At 34.9% G+C, this 14,383-nt stretch overlaps 1 long non-coding RNA gene across 2 annotated transcripts in view; it reads right to left on the reverse strand.

Moving 5' to 3' along the window:
* The window catches only part of LOC108516950 (uncharacterized), a 103,103-nt gene that overhangs the window by 48,492 nt on the left and 40,228 nt on the right, over positions 1-14,383 (reverse strand). For both annotated transcript variants that reach the window (XR_001881953.1, XR_001881954.1), the window contains exon 2: positions 8,812-8,880. This is a non-coding gene — a long non-coding RNA (uncharacterized LOC108516950). The remainder of the gene's footprint in view (positions 1-8,811; positions 8,881-14,383) is intronic.

A 14,383-nucleotide genomic window follows, 5' to 3' on the forward strand; every position in this document is an offset into this window, starting at 1 on the left:
AAAAAGTTTATAAATAAAATTGATTTTATTTTTAATAAAAATGAAATGTGCATGCTTAATATTTTAATCTTTGAATTATTTTAAAGACTGCTTTTTATTAAATGTTATAGATGTACTTAATTATTGTTCCATACTTATGATCTTAGTCTTTACATTAGTATTTATGCTATTTTCATTTTACATTTTACCTTTTTCAATAATTACTTTATTTCCTTTATTTCCTATTAAGTCACATCTCTCAGGCTTCTGAGCCCAATCCAAGCCATCGCATCCCCTGTGACTTGCACCTATATGCCCAGATGGCCTGAAGTAACTGAAGAATCACAAAAGAAGTACAAATGCCCTGCCTCGCCTTAACGGATGACATTCCACCGCAAAAGAAGTGAAAATGGCCGGTCCTTGCCTTAAGCGATGACATTATCTTGTGAAATTCCTTTTCCTGGCTCATCCTGGCTCAAAATCTCCCCACTGAGCACCTTGTAACCCCACTCCTGCCCACCAGAGAACCCCCCTTTGACTGTAATTTTCCTTTACCTACCCAAATCCTATAAAAGGCCCCACCCTTATCTCCCTTCCCTGACTCTCTTTTCAGACTCAGCCCGCCTGCACCCAGGTGAAATAAATAGCCATGTTCCTCACACAAAGCCTGTTTGGTGGTCTCTTCACACGGACGCGCATGACAACGTCCATCACCCATTAATCTATGCCACCATTTTTTTGTTATTGAATTCTTTAATGTCATGTACAATATACAATTTGGTTACCTGGAGCATCTCGTTGAATTGTGAGGTTTTCCATTAAGAAGAAAATACATTTTTTTAAACAAATACTTTTAATGTAAAGTGTTTTGTTGGTGGTGGTGTTTTTTTTGTTTGTTTGTTTTTTGTTTTTTGTTTTTTTCTGAGAATGAGTCTTTCACTGTCAACTGGGATGGAATGCAGTGGCATGATCTCTGCTCTCTGCAACCTCCGCCTCCCAGGTTCAATGATTATTCAGCCTCAGCCTCCCTGGTAACTGGGATTAGAGTTGCCTGCCACCATGTCCAGCTAATTTTTTGTATTTTTAGTAGAGACGGGGTTTCACCATGTTGACCAGGATGGTCTCAAACTCCTGACCTTGTGATTCATCCACCTTGGCCTCCCAAAGTGTTGGGATTACAGGTGTGAGCCACCGTGCCCTGCCAATGTAAAGACTTTAAAAGTTAGTATGCATACAGAAAATTTCTAAACATAGGTGTGCCACTAAATTAAATAAACTCATCCATTTAACATCCTTACCTCCTTCCAAAATAATCACTCTCCTGACATCTAAAACAGAAGATGAACTTTTGTTTATTACTGAGCTTTATTGAAGTGGAGAGAATATACTCTTTCATATCTGACTGATTTTATTCCATGATGAGTTTACAGGGTTCACCCAAGTGTTGCTTCACCATTTTTTCATTCTTATAGCTATGTAGTTTAAGTAAAAGGTTTTCCAGTTTGATTTATAGACTTGATGTAATTTTAACCAAAATCTCACGATGGTTTTTGGAAGTTAACAATCTCATTCTAATACTAACAGGATGTATGAAATGAAAATAAAATCTAGAAAACTTACAATATTTTAACACTCATGATAAAGCTATGATATTCATGAATACTGGGGATACCCTACCCCAATATTTCACTTGGGTTCTTTTTCTATTTCCCTAAGCATTGGCTGGTCTGAGAAATAAAGGGAAAGAGTACAAAAGAGAGAACTTTTAAAGCAGGATGTCTGGGGGAGACATCACATGTCCGCGGGTTCCATGATGCTCCTGAGCCGTAAAACCAGCAAGTTTTTATTAGCAATTTTCAAAGGGGAGGGAGTGCACGAATAGGGTGTGGGTCACAAAGATGACATGCTTTAAGGGCTACAAAAGATCACAAGGCAGGAGGTCAGGGCAAGATCACAAGGCCAGGGCGAAACTAGAATTACTAATGAACGTCCATGTCCCTCTGTGCATGCATTGTCATTGATAAACAAGGTTCAAGAGCAGAGAACCCGTCTGACTATAATTTGCCAGGCTGGAATTTCCTAATCCTAGCAAGCCTGGGGGCGCTGCAGGAGACTAGGGTGTGTTTCATCGCTATCTACCTCAGCATAACACTCCCAGGGTGGCCATTTTAGAGGCCCCACCCTGGGAATGCATTCTTTTCCTAGGGCTGTTAATTATTAATATTCCTTACTGGGGAAAGAATTCAGCGATACTTATGTTACCCATTTTTGGTAATAAGAGAAATATGGCTCTGTTCCACCTGGCCCACAGACAGTCAGACTTTAAAGTTATCTCCCTTGTTCCCTGAAATTCGCTGTTATCCTATTCTTAAGGTGCCAGATTTCATATTGTTCAAATACACATGCTCTACAAACAATTTGTGCAGTTAATCAATCATTACAGGGTCCTGAGGCAATATTCATCCTCAGCTTACGAAGATGATGGGATTAAGAGATTAAAGTAAACACAGGCTTAGGAAATCACAAGAGTATTGATTGGGGAAGTGATAAATGCCCATGAAATCTTCACAATTTATGTTCTTCTGCCATGGCTTCAGCTGGTCCCATGATTCAGGGTTCCTGACTTCCCGCAACACATGAATATAAGATAACAGTTTAAAGGCAGCCAGGAAGACCAAAGGAACCTAATAGGGAGCCCAGAAATAGACATCTGATTTTTGCCAAAGATTGCATGATAGTCCAGTAGGGAAAAGATGGTATTTTTAATCAACAGCACTGGGTAATGGGTTAAGTGAATATCCACATGCAAAAAAAAATTGTTATCTTTTCACATAGTATACAGAAACTTACATTTTAAATGTCTAGGACAATCAATAGGCTTTGATATAAATGTAAAAGGTAAAACAAAAAACTTGGGGGAGAAAACATAAGAAAATATGATAATGATTTGGGGTAGGTAAATATTTCTAATCTTAATGTATGCAATGATGCCTCAGAACTTTATTCTGTATATGATCATTTTAATGAACAACGAATTATTAGATGACCAATGTTTTCCTTCAACCTTAAACTATATTTAATATCTTAGAGAAATCTTAGGTGAGCTTCCTTTTCAATCTGTTCTTTTATGTTTGACAACTAAGAGGATTATTTCCTTATCCCTGGATTAAAAAACAAAAATCACCAGTAGCATTTCTCTCAGAAAATACTGATTAAAACCTATTAATAGAATATTCTATTTCTAATACCTGATAGCAAGAAAAACAAGACAACAAACAATAAGTCATGATAAAACTCAACATTGAATATATAAAATAAAGGGACAAAAGTATGTGCAATAAACCATTAAAGCTTTTGGCAAAAAAAAGAAGATCCATATATATCCTTCAAGGATAGACAAGGCAACATTTTTTTGTCTCTCTTTGACTCCCTGGAAACACTGTTGATGAGCTAATATCCCAAGAATGCTCATTAGTGTTTCTAAATTTGGAATTTCAGGCAGAAATATAGTTTTACCTTATGCCCTACCTTGCCTAAAGGATTTAAACCTGCCTACTAGGATGATATGCATTAAATATGGAATATTAATAAATTTATTTTCATTATCCCTAATGAAAGCATAAGCATCAGGAATTGACATTAAATTATTGAATGAAATGCAATTTCTTTTAAACTGTGTAGACTTATTCCAATAGCAGAAGTATTAATTTTTGTTTTTACATATAATTTCAAAAGAAATAAACAAGATTATAACTGTGTCCAACTGAGTTATCTCTCTCACTGATATTGCATACTTTCAAGACACAGAAAAATAGATTACCAAATTGTAGTTCAGAAGGAAAGATAGAAATATGTTTTAGATAAGTCTTCAGGAGAGTCAATAAATATCATTTGACCATATATACGAATGAACAGAGGAGTCTGACAGATTATTCACTTCATTAATTACAAAAAATATAAAATGTATACAAATATGTCATGGTAAACATGGCAAATTAAAAGTAAAATAAGAAAGAAATAAAAAAGAGAAGAAAAGAAGAAAACAAAAGACAAGTGAAAAGATAAGGGAGGTAGGAAAATACAGATGAAGGATCCATTCAGGATGAATATGAACCTAAAATAAATTAAATTTTCAAGTGTTTAATGTTGTGAAAATAATTAAATAATATCAACAATTAAGTAAATACTATCTCTTATAGCTGTATTGTAATAAACATAATAAAAAAGATAGTTTTAGAGCTAATGAAATTAATAGAAGTCCAAAAAACATTTTACAAATAAAAATTAATAGACATGATTACTGCCAAATAGGCATAGCTAAGTTTTAATTACTGAAATAGAGAAAATTTTCAATATAATCTCAATGAAGGCAGAGAAAAGACAAAACAATTAATGATATTGTGGAAAATATAACAGATATGGAAGACAAAGAAAAGTGGATCAAGGCACAGGTCCTGTTTTTTTATGTAACAGACAAAAAAAATAAGAAGAAAACGATTTACATATAAAGCAAATAAAAGTGTCTAGAATGGAAATAATGAATAAGTCTATATAGATTTAATAGGAATGCCATACATCAAAAAAGAAACAGAGTAGTCAAGTACTCAACATTTAAACATATTCTGGTTAAAGTATGAAAACTGTAGAATAAAGACATAGCTCCTTAGTGTCTTTGTCAGCTCAAGCTGTCATGGCAAAATGCCATAGACTGGGTGGATTAAACAAAAGTGAATTTATTTCTTATACCTTTGAAGGCTGAGAAGTTCAAGATCAAGGTGCTAGCAGATTTTGTCTGTAGTGAAGGTTTTCTTCCTGGCTTTCAAATAGCTCCTTGCAGCAATACATGCAAGCAGAAAGAGCCTCTTCTTACCAAGACATAAATCCTATTTGGAAGCCCTCACCCAGATAACCCCATCTATCCCTAATTAAGTCTCAAAGGCCCCATCTCCAGATACCATCACATTGTGAATTAGGGCTTCAACATTTGAATTTTGGATGGGGACAGGAGAACAGAAGGACACAATTCAGCTCATAGCATTCAGTTACTTAGGCAGAAAAAGGGGTTATCTATTAGGGAGGAAACACTCAAGTTGGCTTTTGATGTGTTCAGGGTAAAAGTCCAGTATCTCAAGACATGAAGCAAAGTTCCTATACTTCAATTTAAAGTGAGAATTGAGAAAATGATATAGCTCAGTTATTATTAGATCATAAACACAAAAGCAAAACATTCATAGAAATACAAAAACCTGGAATTTGGGTTGGGTGGATGCTCCATTTAGTGGTATCATTTTTTTCTTCATTTGCTCCTATTTGTTTCATGTTGGCCGACTATTTAGTGGGAATATTTCAGATTTTTTAAAAAGAGATGTGTCCAGAGAGCTCGGAATGATGAGGGTGTGCTGCAATGATACTTGGAGAAGAAATGAGAAACACAACCCACGCCAAGTTCACATAGATTTTCTTCTGTTTTCTTCTAGAAGTTTTATCATTTCTAAATGCATGCTACACTTAGATCTACTTTGTCATGTTTAGATCTATTTTGACTTGCTTTTTTTGTATAATGTGTGAGTTCTGCGTCCAGGTGAATTGTTTTGCATATGAGCATCCAGTTGTTCCAGCACCATTTTTTGAAAGAACTACCCTCTATCCATTGCCTTGCCTATATGCCTTTGTCAAAAATCAGTTGATTACATTTGTGAAGGTGTATTTACGAGCTGCATGTTCTGTTCCATCAATCTATGTGGTATCATTTTGACAATACCGTTTTGTGTGATCACTGTAACCTTTATACCAAGTCTTAAAATTAGGTAGTTCAAGTCCTCCAGATGAACCTCATTCATCTTCTTCAATATTGAATCGGTTGTTCCAGGTTTTTTGACTTTCAACATACAGTTTTTAATCAGGTTGCCAATAGTAAAGAATCCTGGCTTTTGTTTAATTTACCAGGATTTTTAATGGGTTGTATCATAGTATCCTTTTTGTAAGGATGTGTGTGAGGAATCCTTTCCAGAGTTCATTGCCAAAAGTAAATTTTGCTTCTTTTCAGAACATGGAAGGCCTTTCAATAAAAGCTATGCAGGATAAGTTAATTCCTTTTTAATATTGGCATCAAGGAAGCAAATAAATTAATCATATTTAGAAATAACTCTGGTCATTTATTATTTTTGTATAGTTGTTAATTTGCTCTTTATTTTAACACCCAAACCTGCATACAAATTTACATGCATATATTCATATATATTGCAGGCCTATTAGTAGTAGGTAAAATATAAATTATAACTAAACTAGAAATTGGATAAATATAAATGTGCAAAGATAGAATAAAAATAGAAATTTAAATCAAAATATCAGTTAAAATGTTATCACATTTTGGTTCAGTGAAATCTTATATTTTGCATCAATTTGCTCTTCACGTTAAAACTAATAGTTACTCAATGAGAACACATGGACACAGGGACGGGAACAACATACACTGGGGCCTGTAGGGGTGGAGTGGGGAGGAAGAACATTAGGAAAATAGCTAATGCATGCTGGGCTTAATACCTAGGTGATGGGTTGATAGGTGCAGCAAACTTCCATGGCTCATGTTTACCTATGTAACAAACCTGCACATTCTGCACATGTACCCTGGAACTTAAAGTTTCAAAAAAAGAATACTAATAGTTACTTTTTCATGTAGTTTGCTTTACTTTCATTTCAAGTGATTCTGTAACAGAACTGGAGAACATGGCATAAGCAAGTGCAAACTCCATTATGTTCCTCAAAAGAAGAGTGTAAGAGCAAGATAATTTGCAATATTTTCAGTTAGTGGAGATGAATGTTTTATTACAGCTGGAATTCAAATTTATAATTTAAAAAAATCTCTGGAAATGCATTGAGGCATTATAATGGAAAACAATACAATGAGCCCTAACTTTACTTAGATTATTTGAGTAGATGAACATTTGCAGAACAGGGAATTTGAGGATAGATTAACAACACTACAGTTATATTATTTCTCCATATTCTGCACAGAACTTCCCTAGTATAGTGGTTTCTCTTGGAACTCAATGACAGAAAGAACTACTCTGTTTTTAAATGGTTAAACTACTTTCTCTGGTATACCTTTTGTAGATCATGAAAAATATATTTCATAGGATGCTGGCTCTTTCTTTTGTACATAAATAGCACTTTTCATCAATGCCCTTCAGCAAGAACAAACAACAACTGTTGAAAAGAAGTGTGCTTAAGAGATATCATGTATATAAAAGAGTCATAAAACTAAGAGTAGAACACAGAAATCTTGTCAAGTTTTGTGTTCATAAAGTATATTACTTTTTTTTTTTTTACTCAAATGTATTTGTGGCCTTGTCACAAAACTAAAATAGTAACTCCGAAAATGGTTTACCCCCAGAATCCATTTGCAAGCTCAAAATATCATCTACCCATTATCTCCAGGAATCTCACCTATACCTCATATTTAGTGAGTGAACTTATAATTACTCTTTAAGGCCCACATCAAACCCTTTGGGAAGGGTTCCTGCTAAACTCTAAGTACATTTGGGATTCTAGTGTGCTGCACTTTTAAATTATATGCTTCTACATTGGTCTCTAGCTCTAGACTCTACACAGTTTGATAAAAGTATACATATGATCAGCATCTTTTTTTTTTTAACCAAAATAAAAGTATTACTTACCACTACCAAGTAGTAAGAGGTATAAGGGCACTGGGTATTTTGTTACTTGTGTGGCTTCTGGACCATGCAGATTATTAAATTGAAATAAAAATTCTCATTTATAAAATTATCTGTACACTTACATTTTCCATGTCTACTATATAAAGTACATTGACCTTACTTCAACTTCCAGTCTATTGATTTGTCTCCTGAAATATTTTTTATTCATTAATATTCTCCTTTCTTTACTGTATTAGTTTGTTCTCACACTGCTAACAAAGACATACCCAAGACTGGGTAATTTACAAAGGAAAGAAGTTTAATGGACTCACAGTTCCACATGGCTGGGAAGGCCTCACAATTATAGTGGAAGGCAAATGAGGAGCAAAGTCACGTCTTACATGGTGGTAGCAAGAGAGCTTGTGCAGGGGAACTCCCATTTATAAAACCATCAAATCTCACTAGACTTATTCAGTACCATGAGAACAGTATGGGGAAAAATCACCCCATGATTCAATTATCTCCACCTGACCCTTTACATGTAGGAATTATTACAATTCAGGGTGAGATTTGGGTGGAGACACAGCCAAATCATGACATTTACCTTCTTTCCTTTCTGGAATGACTCATGATTTTTTATTCAATTATCTCCTATTAATGTCCTAAAATTTCCTGCCTCTTGATCTTTGTTCCTAACTGGGTCAGTTCAGATCTTCCACAAAGCAGAAGCTGAGCCTGAATTGAAATTAGATGTACGAAGCCTCCACATGGTGAAGAAAAATGGGAGTGGCCACAGGCAGGGAAAGTCCCCGTGCCAAGGTGCTCTTGTGATGCCTGGGGGGAGGAAAAAGGAAAGGAAGGAGAGAGCAGAACACAAAGACTCAGGATCAGGGCAGCTTTGACAAAGCGTGGGCCCAGGCAGGCCAACAAGAAATCCCAAAGCAAAGATTGCTCTAAGAGTGACTCCCATGGGCAGCCCGGCCCAGCTCCAGCGTCTTTGCCGCACTCTGTCATGGCCTTGGCATAAAGGCTGTGCTGAATCCCAAAGCAGAAAGTGGGCACCCACACTGCTTGCCGTAGATTGTTCTGAAGAGATCTGAGTGCTGGATCTCTACAGCTGCTCCCATCGACCCCTCCCCCACAGACCTGATGCCCCATCCACTTGCAAATAACACACCTTTCATAGTTCCTGCGGGTCTCTCTTCATAGTTCCTGTGGGTCTCTCTTCAAAGTTCCTGTGGGGTATCTTCATTGCGTAAAATAAAGGAGAGAGACTATTGGGAAAAATTCAGTTTCCCTCAGTGTCACAAACCATATTCAACATCTCCCTCCTCCATTACATATTTTTAACTCCTCTGGCCCTTGCTATTACCTCTTGTTGACTTCCCAGGTAGAGTGACCCAAACTTGGGCTTTCTGCATATGTTAATTGAGTTAAAATTGGTTAGGGAGAAACCTGAACTAAGTGAACCAGCTACTTAGGGTTCCACATGCATCCCTCATGCCCTTGAAGTCCGAGTGTCCAGGAGGCAGCCAGAGCTGTCTTTTAGTAGACCACTTGCCTGTGCACTGATAAGGGAGTACCCTCATGGGGAACCACAATTCTTAACCCTGTAGAGTTCAGAGTTAAGCAGACAGGAAGCACAGGGCGTGGAAGTCATGGTGAGTGAGCTTCCACACCCCACACCTTGGTTCCTTGGGTTGCATGGGTCTTGATTTCCAAACCCTAGTATTCTTTATTATGGAAAATTAATATGTATTCCATTAGATGCATGGGGAATCCAGAATTTTTAAAATTATATTAAAACTGAGTGCATAGAAGTTAACATAGCTCAGGGGAATATGCACAAACCTAAGTTGGTCCTGCCCACTAGCTTGGGGTACCAGAAGTCACAAATCCTTGCTGTATAGAAGCATCTTCTACTTATTTATCCAAGATTTTCACAAATTAGGAGAAAATCAATACAAATTTCTAATTTATTATAAATCAAGTATGAAACAAGCTTACAATGTGTGAGAGTAAATAGAAAGAACAAACAATATATTTTAATTATAGAACATATCAAGGACAATACAAATGGGCTTTATTAGAGATAGACTATGAAATAACTACCTTGTAATATTTAAAATCTTAAATTGCAAATAAAAAAGAGATTATGAAAATGGTGTTGTATATTTCACATTCACAAACGATCCCCACAATTACTGAATGATCCCCACAATTATCAATAATTTCTCTGTTCTCTTCTATTTTATTTCTGGAAGACCCAATTAACTAGATTTCTATTTGGTATTGAGTCTCCGCGGTATCCTTGAGAGTGAACTACAGGAGACTGGGTTTTTTTTCTCTCTGAATGTACATGAATCTAGTTTCATTTCTTTCCATCTCTAAAATAAAAATTTACTACATATGTGTTACTTTCTTTCCTTCTCTTTCTCAGCCTTCTGTAAAATGTTTTTGAATGTGTAATGAGTCCTTTTCCCCCTTTATCCTCTGTTAAAGCTAGCAATAACAATCTTTATAAAACTCTCTAGGTTAATAAAGATAACAATAATCAAATCTTCTGAAATAAAAAAGAACAAAATGGAAAAAATGAATACCATATATAAATGGGAGGAAGAAAATGAATAAATAAGTACTATAACTCATCACGGAGTATGTAAATAAAGACACTAAACTACTGGGTGTAGAAAATAAGACATGAACATTTAAAATTAACATATTACTAACACGGTGATCGTTAGAAGTCATGAAATAATCTTGACTTAGTTGTCTTGTATATTAATTTTTTTGTCTAATTAGTATATCTTAAGTTCTTGTCATCTCAAGATGTTTCTGGACTATAGTGCCCAATATTAAGCTATTCTTCTATATTTTTTTCACAGAAAAAGTATGCTTTCCAGAGGTTATGTCAAAAATTTATTTTTGGCATAAAACTAGATATTAGGAATTATATGATATGGGATAACTCTTGACCTCAGATAATCAATTGCACAAGTTCTATTATTATCTTACAACCTTAAGTCCACCAGACTCACTGTAATTAATGTATAAAAACATTCATACAAATGTAGTCATATTGTAGTATGATGGCTTCTGAATAAACTTGAGATACCTCAAGCTAGTTTACCTGACTCTTTTCAAGTTTACCTCTATATTTCAAACAAACTGGAAAAGACATTTTTATTGAGAGAGCACGGATAAAACAGAAGCATGTGGAAATGGGTTATTCACTTCTCTAGAGTTTTACTCCTGGCTACAAAATAGGATACTCATATGATCCTGGTGCTCTTTGAGACCGAATGTAGAGAGTGATGGATTACGGTGTTAATGACTTATCTTCTGCTATTACTTGGCTGTGCTGGGCATGCATTTTCTGTGATGGTTGAAAAAAAAAAAAGCAACGGGTTAAAGGGAAGTGGAATAAAGCTGATTCCAACTCAAACATCACCAGAAGGACAAAAGTTTAATTATATTGAACCCAATGTGTGTAATACATAGGCCTTCTCTAAAAACAAACCCAGCTCTTTGCCACTCCTAGGACCACCACCACACTCCTGTCCTCCAAAAAACCAATTACTTCTTGACAGTTCCCTTGCTCCTGAAGTTGTTACACCAAAAGAATCTTTCTATCATAGGCTTATTCCTGCCTAAGACCGAGTCATAATGTTAAAGCCTACATCTTACTGACTCACTTTTTCTTACATGGGGAGTCAAATTTTGGTAATATGTATAAAAGTATTTCCCTGTTCACATAATAATCATCAGTACGCATTTACATGTTATTATTGTACTGTATATCTAATTTAATCACATGTATTTTCATTTTCTCTCAAAAATAAATTTTATTTTAGTATTTTATAGCAAATTGTACATACTTTGACTGAAACTTGCTTTATTATTTTATTTATCAAAAGAACTAAAGAAGATAGAGAAGAAAATAATTTTAAATCTAATATAGACCCTTAAATATAAAGAAATATTGACATACATCAAAAGAACCACTTACATTTTCTTTTCAGATACTTTGAAAAACTCTGTTTTCTTTATTATTACCAAATATTAACTGCTGTTTGTTCAAATGACAATATCTAATTTGGGAATATTAAAAAGTAAAATAAAACAATAACATACCAGAAAGTACTAGCACAGCTGGAAAATGTCACTGTTATTCTCCTTTGCAGAACAGCCTTTTCATATTTTATGTGGATATGCTATGATTGTTGCATCTGTGATGCTAACCAACCATTTAATATCACATAACAGGAAAGTGTAAGCCTAGTACTAGGCTAAATACGGGCTAGAAATTGTTACCATGAAACCATGTACTTAACAGCAGACTCAAAGCTAGAAACAATCAGGAACACGAGGACATACTAAAAAGGAATAAATAAAAATGAAAATAACAAGATAATTACTTTCCTCAATTTCTAAAAAGAGTATTGATGAAAAATAAAAGGCCATATTATTGATTATTCATGTCATCAAATTATAGCAGATTAAAAAATGAAAACTTGCCAATAGAGATCAAATTCTATGGGGATAGACACACTTATGTATTTACATGTGTGTATGTTTGTGTGTGTTGTGTGTGTGTGTGCCTGTATTCTTTCTTAGGTGATGCTTTTAGATTAACATAAAAATATATTTTTTTGTACTACCACAAAAGGCTTCGTTGTCAGACTTACATAAAACTAAAGTCTTATTAGATAACAAAATTTACTCATGAAGGCTAAGACAGTGAAGCAATGCACACTGAGTTCATTCGATGTAGCTTTCTGAAGTCTCTTTTTCTGAGTGAGGAGATAAATCACATAATGCAGAGATGGATACAAGGAAGCCACTTAGTTTTGGGGTCCTTTTTTTGTAACTTGACAGCCATATTGCTATAAATTCCATATAATATGTCCTTTCTTCTGACAATTGTACCTCATAAATACAGAAATTTCAAATTTATTTATAATAATCAATCTAGATTGAACAGGAATGACTTTCCTAAAGCATTTTTAAATGAGTACAGACCAGCACATAAACTCTTCACAGTTACATTGCAGCCAGTAAATTCCAACTGCAGGTTTCCAGGAGGTCTGGTTAGGGTCTGTGAACACAAGTTCTCTTAAATGGAATTTGGAGGAAAGACTTTACTCCACTGTGCAGGAAAGACATTACTCCAGTGAGCAGTTTGCCAACGGGGAGATGCAGGCTCTGGTGTAAAACAAAGATGCTTTCCAGAGAGCAAAATGAAGACAGATTTTACCGCAAACATTTCCTTCCAGGTTCCCACTCAGGTCTGTTTATGCAAATGAGGGATGGAAACTTGCTTAGTTCTGATTGGTTGACGCAGATGAGTTCTGATTGGTTAATACAGCTGATCTCTGATGGGCTGAGGCAGGTGAGCTATGATTGGTTGGTTCAGGAGAGCCATGGACGTTCCAAATATTAAAAGGTACGGGTATTCAGGGACCTCAGAGAACATGTGTGACCCCCTAGTCAGCAAATGGTCACTTGGCTCTATAATGACCACTGGGCTCTGAGTGGCCACTCAGGATTCATCTTGAAGGGTTAATTCTTTCAGATTGACGGTTTATAAAAGCGCGCAGGCATAGCTGAACTAGTATTTTACAGACCCACTGCCAACCCTTACCTTCCCATATTTCAAGGTAAATTAGTGTCACAAACTTACTGCAACAATGAGGTTTTACATTAAATCTGAAGCAAATTTACAACTTACCATGTTATTTATTTTAAGGTTGAGGCGTTGGACATACAACCTCAGGAATAATCAAAGTCCAAATGTGATTCATAAAAATTTTCTCTATAAAATTTTAATTTCTAACTCACACATTTAAAAAAAAAGAAAGAAAAATAAAATGATAAGAAATATTTAGCTAAAATAATACTCTACATGTAGCAGAAAATCTTATGGTTGATACATCAATGTGGCTATTTGAGACTTTGAATATATGTTTCTATTAATTGCAGCAAATACAGGGAATTATCCACAGTCCTTCCTATTCACACAATAGACAACATTTCTACTAAAACACATAAATGAACAGTATTTCATCTGCAACAGAAAAATCAAACTAAGGTCTCCTTATATGTGGCAAGGAAAACATTCCTTGTGTGTTAACCTTGGCTTTTGACACTTGACAACTTCCTGCAGATGTCATTCATGTGGAAGGTGATTGAGTTAATTAGTTGCAAAAAGAAGGGAAGACTAAATTAAGTAGAGTTGAAATATTAATCAAAGGTATACTAAAAAGTTGATATGTTAGTGTTATCCACTCTATATAGATATGTTCAGGTGATGTTTTTACATATACCGTAGACTTTTTTTGTCTGTTTACTCTGCCAAGTTCCAGGATGCCAGGATGCAATATGCTTTCAGGCTTCTTAATAATACTAGTTCTAATTATTAAGTAATCTCAAAAATTATCCATATATGCTTTATTTGGGGTTGAAGGGTTGGACATATATGCTTTTTTGTGGATAATTACATTTATTTGGGTACATTGAAAGTATTTAATGCATATTAGTGTGTAGTACTATTAAGTGAAGTGGATCTTCATTGTTCAGTCACATTTTAAATTTAGAAGTGATAAATGAAATAAATCTTTATTAGTTTGAAATATAATTATTACTGTAAATAGAAAATAATTGTTTTAATTTTGCATGAAGTCTTTTGAAAAGAGCACCTTCAATTCTAAAAGAAAAAGTTTCAGCACTAACATTTTTTTTTTTTTTTT

The sequence above is a fragment of the Rhinopithecus bieti genome, unplaced genomic scaffold (genome assembly GCF_001698545.2).
Source record: "Rhinopithecus bieti isolate Rb0 unplaced genomic scaffold, ASM169854v2 scaffold_39125, whole genome shotgun sequence".
Taxonomy (NCBI): domain Eukaryota; kingdom Metazoa; phylum Chordata; class Mammalia; order Primates; family Cercopithecidae; genus Rhinopithecus; species Rhinopithecus bieti.